The sequence below is a fragment of the Sander lucioperca genome, chromosome 1 (genome assembly GCF_008315115.2).
Source record: "Sander lucioperca isolate FBNREF2018 chromosome 1, SLUC_FBN_1.2, whole genome shotgun sequence".
NCBI classification, from domain to species: domain Eukaryota; kingdom Metazoa; phylum Chordata; class Actinopteri; order Perciformes; family Percidae; genus Sander; species Sander lucioperca.
Genome location: NC_050173.1, coordinates 39,486,637 through 39,494,136, shown reverse-complemented (window position 1 = coordinate 39,494,136; position 7,500 = coordinate 39,486,637). Strand labels below are relative to the sequence as shown.

General features: G+C 40.8%; 1 long non-coding RNA gene across 1 annotated transcript in view; it reads left to right on the top strand.

Annotated features, from left to right (window-relative positions):
* The first annotated feature begins 1,233 nt into the window (after positions 1-1,233).
* LOC118494627 overlaps positions 1,234-7,500 on the top strand; it is an 8,831-nt gene continuing 2,564 nt past the window's right edge. The window contains exons 1-2 of the long non-coding RNA XR_004896752.1: positions 1,234-1,359; positions 6,192-6,195. This is a non-coding gene — a long non-coding RNA (uncharacterized LOC118494627). The remainder of the gene's footprint in view (positions 1,360-6,191; positions 6,196-7,500) is intronic.

The window sequence follows — 7,500 nt, the reverse complement described above, 5'->3', positions numbered from 1 at the left end:
AACAATTTAGAGATTAAAAACAGCAATATTAAGGAGGGGTTTAATAATCATGATATATGGCTGAATCACTAAAAGAATCGTGCTACTCAGAAAGATTATGTTACATATTTCCCTCATCAATTTCATTATGTCATTCAAGACAACAAACCATTAAACCCCCATATACTACCAGGACTCCAGGTATGCAGATTAGTACTGGTCTAAATAGAATTATGATATAATGTTTGTATGTATCTGATTTAATGAGTTTTACTGTAGGTCCTGTGCAGCTGTGAGGGTAATTCCCCCCAGAGTCTACTCTACTCCACATGTGTTTTTTTTTTTATTTCTATGAGGTTGGAGTATTAATTGCTGTTAACACTAAAAGATGTGCTGACCATTTTGTACATGCTGTTATTCCATCTGTCTGAACATATTATTTGTTCTTGTTGTATGAGGTTTCACCAGTTGTAATAAAGCATCAATTGGAGGATCAATACTAAAATTGCTTATAACGTCCTACTACTTGATCGTATGAGTTGTAGTCTCCTGGGGTCGGCATCTAGTGAAGCCTCCCAGCATGCACCATGGCAACAAACTCATGGAGGTTTATTTTTATGTCGTCTTTGTTACTGGTCTCATTGTCTTCTAAAACTGTTTCACTGTTCCAGCTCTTCCATTGCTGTCACACATTTAATTATTGCCACTGATTGTAGTAATGTATTTTCACATGGTCTGTTTGCCTCACTCTAATAAAGTCTGCCTTGACCTGAAAACAGCTGTTTCAGTTAGATGAATAGAATTATTCATATTCATGTAATTTCCGATGAATAATTGTGTAGATTCAGGCTGCATTTACATTGCTACGTTTTGGTTTAAAAAGGAATTCTGCTATGTTTCCCCCTCTCATTCCCCCTGCTCTGGCGTTTTCGTTTACAAAGGAATATCCTCTGCTACGTTCCCCCCTCTCATTCCCCCTGCTCTGGCGTTTCCGAGCTCCTAAACCGGAGACATTTGGAAACACTTCTGACCCGTTTTGGTTTGGAATCTGCGGGGTTGTGTTGCAGTCTCAACGGCCGCAAACGGAGACCTTTGGCAACACTGATACTGACGCCAATGTTTCGCCGCCTGATTGGGTCTTATCGGTCACGACGTCTCGTTCTCTGAGACTAAAGCTACTAATGTTACCATGGCAACTACCAGCAGTGGGCGGAGTCTACATGCTGCCTCCTGTTTATGCCCAGTATACCAGAATGTTGATGAGATATGAGGTTTGGGTGTGTTAGTTTAAACAGAGATTAGTTCTTCTACTGGAGATAAAAACACTTTGTGCACGGAGATCTCTTTTGGCTCAAAAGTCAAACACTTAAAAACCAAAACGTAGCGGTGTAACTGTAGCCTCAGTTCAACTTGGCGGTCGAAAGCTCTGGAACAAGCGTGGAAGTGGACCTAGAGCAGAGCCTACTGTCAAGCTCAACTTTTAAACCAACACAAACAGAATTCCGAAAAACCTAATGAAAAATTGAACATGTACAGTTCCATGACAAATCTATCAGCTGATGAGGACTGTGCCATCGGGGCAGTAGCTTCAGAACAAGCATGTAAGTGGACCTTGAGTGGAGAGTGTTTTGTCAGTTCCTGATGATGCTGTCCCAAATCTTGTATGTCATTTATGCTTGATGGCATCAAGCCACTGGAAGGTATCTCTTTCTTTCCCATTCAGCACATTACACTGTAATTTAGTCAGCCTTCGAGAGCTGACTACTTACTTTATTACTAACTTCATACACATTTAAATTTCCTACTTCAATCCCAGGAGTTGTTTGCTTATAATAAAGTAATTATTCTGTAAACTGAGACACTGACAGCTTTTTTCTAACTGTGTATGGAGCCGCTGTAGCTCAATATTATAATTGTCAGAGAATCTGACTTAATTATCCAAGCTTGAGCTCTTCAGATTGTAACATCTTGTCCTAATTATGAGGAGTGGAAGTATTTCTTCCACTGTGATTGGATGTGACAGGAACAAGACAGCTGATGACAATAGGGACATGAAATGGGCAGACAAGAAATGGAAGTTAGTGATGTTTTCTGTGCAGACTGCATTTGCTTATTTATTTCAAAGTACTAATTATCATATTACTTAAAGAACATGTAACCAATCTGCTGCATTCTCCTATAAGATGCCTTATTCAGATGAGGCAACCTTTAATTAGAACATGTAAAAGCTGGAAACATTTTGTGTTTTTATCCCACACAAACAGCAGTGATCACGGTAGTTATTTTTATAGACCCCTGTTATTAAAAGTCCAGTCACCTGTTTTGAATGTTATCAGTCCACTGAATGGGTTATCTGTGTTTACCAGCCTTATAAATTTTGGTCAGAAGAAGCCTGCTACACCTATAGTACTAGTAGGTTCAGAAGGCTGTTATCATCTATTCACATGGTAACGGTCGCCGTTAGCGTGGTCAGGATCTGTTGGCGTCACATTTTAACGCTCTGGGAGCCCCGTTGAATTCATACAAAACTAATGTTACTGTGTTAGGGAAAACACGTGGTTTGGGTTGAAATACTTCCGTTTGTGTCATAAGAATGTTACATAAGGAACAATACATAAGAAAGTTAACTTATGTAGCCTACGTAATAAAGTCAACGTTTACTTTTGGTCAACACTGGTCTCCAGGATGAAAGTCCTGTGTTTGTTTTACCCATCCACCACCCCAACCTTACATAGACTCTCACACTACATCATCTTACTGCACCGCGGTCGAGCAGTTGCTATGAGCGCCGAGTATTGACATGGATGGGTGATCCAGCTTACCAATGGACGATAACGGCACAAACTTGGAGGTAGAGTAGGGCCCCACCGTGATAACAACTGATTCCATTCAGTTGGCTGAATCATTTAGATTGGGTGGTCCAGTAAAATACCCTCAGTTGAATCCTGTTTTAATTGACATCTACTGTAAACATCAGGCCATCTCATTGATGTTCATAGGCTTGGAGCTTTTCTAAACTCTGCAATAACAAACGTTACTGATACCATAGTTCTATGAGCACATATGAAAGCTAGACCACCCCTTGCTGAAGAACTGAACATTGGAACTTCCTGCTCAGCCAATCAGGATGACCCAGGCTCCTCCCAAAGGTTATAACTAACATGACCCAACTCCGCATATAGACAGTTGGCAACCACTAATGGTTACAAGCTTAGAGGACTTATGATTACAGTGTGTAACCAACACAAGCTGTTTGAAAAAGAAAATATTAACTCTGTGTCATATAGCACCAACACCTTTTTCAAGTGGAACACTAACTTGGATCAGCCCTAGACATGGCCGAATGAACCTGCATCCTTAACACCCTTATGCTGGTTGATATTATGCTTTGGCGCTGCACACTCCTGAATTTTCTATAGACTATACAGCACACGATTGAGCCACAGAAAGCCTGGAGTGTTGAGGGCCTCTTGACTTCTCGGGGCAGTTGCTCACTTTGCCCATTTGAAGATCTGTCCTTAGTTCCAAGAGTCATTTTTGGAATAATTGTGATGCTCAAAAAATGTAGTTATTGTTTTACAGCCATCTTTTTTGTAACCATTGTGTATGAGGTGTGGAATGTTGGTCCAGATGAGTCCACTGTCATTGAAAAACATCAGAATGCTAAAAATTAAATACAATAATTTTAATGGCTGTTTTTGTTTATTTATTTATTTATTTATTCATTCATTATTTTTGTATTTTTTAACACATTCTTTAATACAAGTGTTTCAATGCCAATGTTTCCTTTTTCAGTTCAGGTTTTATTTTATATGCCAACATTTAATGTCACTGTCCTAGCTCCATAATTGAAACAATGAAGTTACCAATAACTGAGGAATCACAGAATGCATAAAACTATTTGCACAGTCAGTGGAAAACATACAGAAATATGTCATCCAGAAAAAGAGGTAGACTCTGAAATGGTGCGTATGTGTGTGTGTGTGTGTGTGTGTGTGTGTGTGTGTGTGTGTGTGTGTGTGTGTGTGTGTGTGTGTGTGTGTTTCTGTGTGTAAAGTGTGGCTACAGGACAACAGCTCGCAGTTTCATTAGCTGAAGGAATGTGAGTGAGACACTGGTGGAGAGAAGGTTTCCCTTTCCGTGTCCTTATAAATGTTGAAATGTTGGCCAGCTATGACCTAACCAGTTTGTGTGTGTGTGTGTGTGTGTGTGTGTGTGTGTGTGTGTGTGTGTGTGTGTGTGTGTGTGTGTGTGTGTCCTCCCAGCAGTAAAGCGTATTTTATTGGAGTTAACACTAAGGTCAAATAAAGCAGATTTATTTCCACGGATTACTAGCACTCTGCTAGCCAGTCCATAAAACAGAAACCAATCACACACACACACAAACATTCACAGTGAAGGACTGTGCAGCGGAGATATCATTGCTACTGAGTGAAAGAGCCACTCTGGAAATAAGGTGTTATGTTTAACCATTTTAGCCCTAAAAAGCCACAGAGACCTCAAAGTGATTTCAGCTTTTGAAAGCTGGACAGCCACTCTCAGCCCCTCACACCGTCTCATCTCTTCTACTAGTGCTCAGTATCCACATTTTGGCTACTGATCTATGTCATGGTTATTTTATGGTGTATTTCTCTGCAGTAAGTCTGTGTGTAGAGTTGAGTTTACTGTTACTCTGATGCAGACATCTAATAAACACATTGTTACTACCTGCCAACAATGTATTACTCAACACTCAACCGTTTCCAAGTGACTGAAGGAGATGAACACAAATTACTTTAAATCAGATTTTAAACATTTTCACACATCTATGTTGTTGCATGTGTCCTCCAGCAGGAAGATCCATGACAGCTCTGACTGACTGTTAGGCTGGTGACTGAGATAAAACCGATGAGATGCACAGAAAGTTAGATATTAACTGCCATTCTAACAGTCTGACAGTTGTAATCAAACAGGAACACTCAGTATTAATTATAAATGGATATGTGCACTCATTTACTTGTAATTAACACACAAATAACTGGAATGTCGCATCAGAATGATACTGAGCATAAGTATGTCAGGCCTGAAACAATATTATATATATTAATATATAATATTGTATTGATACTGACAAGATGCTGAAATATATATGTTGATATATGATTATTATCATTACATTTAAAAAGAAAAAGAATATTAAAAAGGAAAAGGTGGGATTTACTGTGCAGGTGTTTGTTATTATATATTTATTATAATATAGAAAAATAAACTATGTATCCCACAAATTGCATGAATTTCTACCCAGACTGAGATATTAAACCATCCTCCAGTCTTTACATTGACTTTCAGTCCACCCATGGCCAGATTGGCCCGCTCATTCATTTGTGGGCCCTTTATCCGCCCGTTTGAATGTGTAAAGGGCGTATTCAAGCTAAATTAAGGTGCTAATTTGCTCTTCATTGCAGTTGATGCTCTGCTTTAGTAGTGTTTATCCACACAAATGTATGAATATGAAGCCTTCAGGGCCCTAAAATCCTGAAGCCTTGGACCCTGAAAGCCTGGGGCCCAGGGACAGTTACCTTCTCGATATTCCAGCCTTGAGTCCATGTTAGAATGGATTTCAAGATTCTACATGTTTTTTCATCTACAGTGCACTATATGTATCAATAAGCTACAGCTCCTCAGGCTGTGACTTTTTATCCAAAGCTGTTTTTCACATATGAACTCCGGACTATGTCCCAGGAACCAGGTCCTGGGACATTGTCCGGAGTTTCCCTTCTCACATGGAGCACCAACAGGAGGTTGTTCGTGTCAGAGTGTTCTCACTTCCTGGAAATCCTCCATTTTGGTTTAGGCGAGGGGTGGCGCCTGGGTAGAGCGTGCAGGAGGCAGGACATGACTCAGCAGATTACACCGCGGTCATGGAATCTGTCTGAAGATTTCAGCGTCGGCCCTTACCAACAGAAGTTCCTGAATCTCGTCGTCTCTCCAGTTAGACATTTTCGTTGGCATCTTCGTGTAAATCACCCTTCTTCTTCTTCTTTACCTTTGGATGTTTTTTTAATTGCCACTTTTGCACCAGCCGCCTGATAGAAACATCATCATTCACTCGCTCGCTGTGAATTCTCATTCGGACATTACACAGACTTTGTACTCTGGAGCTGGCAGGGTAAAGAGCGTCTGATGTCCGTTCCAACTGATTCTCACATACAGCTCCTCCGGGTAATGTCTAGATAAGTTCAGGGCTGCAGTGCATGATGGATGAAAGGGGTTGTAGAGTTAGTGGAGCTCTTGAATTTTCACTAACATGCTACAGCAGGACAGAGCCAAATCAGAATGTTGCCACAGACAAAATTTAGCCAGTATTATTTAGGAGAGCAACGCTGGAGAAGCTGATGAATGATCAATTGATTAAGCAATTAACAGACAATATAATGGCCTTTCTGAGCTTTAGACTGTACTGATTGGCTGCCATCATTTCATGCTTTGTCAGGAGCATGATAGCTCATAAATATTGATCTGCTGGTCATCTGTGTGTGTGTGTGTGTGTGTGTGTGTGTGTGTGTGTGTGTGTGTGTGTGTGTGTGTGTGTGTGTGTGTGTGTGTGTGTGTGTGTGTGTGTGCCTGGTCAGCACTTTAAGTGTCATTGTGTGTTATATCAGCCAGAACCACACTGAGGCCTTGTATTGAAATATTAAAAACATTAATGTTGCCCACCAGTTTAAAAGATTTGACCGTGAGCTAAAGAACACATTGAGGGAAATCACATTGCTCTGCTGTCTGCCACAGTGACGGGTTTAGTACGACCACTGGGGGCATTTCTAATTCTACACATAGTGGCTTTAATGCCCAATCACAAATGATTCGTTTTCCTCTCATAAGGTTGAAGAAAAGTATGCATTATTATTTTTATGGTCATTCCCCAGCCTGAACAGAGAAATAGTGTGAAAATAGCTGTGGATATTTATGTCATCTATTTATGTCATCCTCACAGGAAGTCTTCTGACCATGAGCACCAGCAGCACGCCAATCCGCCTATTCTACCTGGTATCAGCAGGAGGTCTGTGTCATAGACTTCATATAAAGAACGTAGCCTCAGGGACGTCACCCATTGGTTTGTGGACTGCCTTCTTGAACATGGATGTATAATCAGACTTGGATACAGCGTTGGAGGCAGAGCCCCGTTCATTCCTCTGAGAGTTGCTCAGTGGAACATGAAGCCATCTGGAGCCAAACATGACCCGGAGGATCAGCACTGCTTCTGCACTGTGCGGCCCATAGAGCAGGCGCACTAGAGACCTCCGCCGGCTGAGCAGGCTACTTCCTGTTTAGCGCTTCTCTAACTTGAATGGGGATTAAATTATTTAATCTTGCAGCTCTTGTAGACTTTCCAAATATTTTTGGACCAAATGGATCAAATTCCAGTTACTTCACAAAAAAACTGTCTCCACTGATTTACAGACGTCTCTTTCTCCATGTAAGTCTGTGGAAAAAAGTATTTTTGGGCCAGAGGGCATGACGTGATGGGCCGGAAGTTGCAGT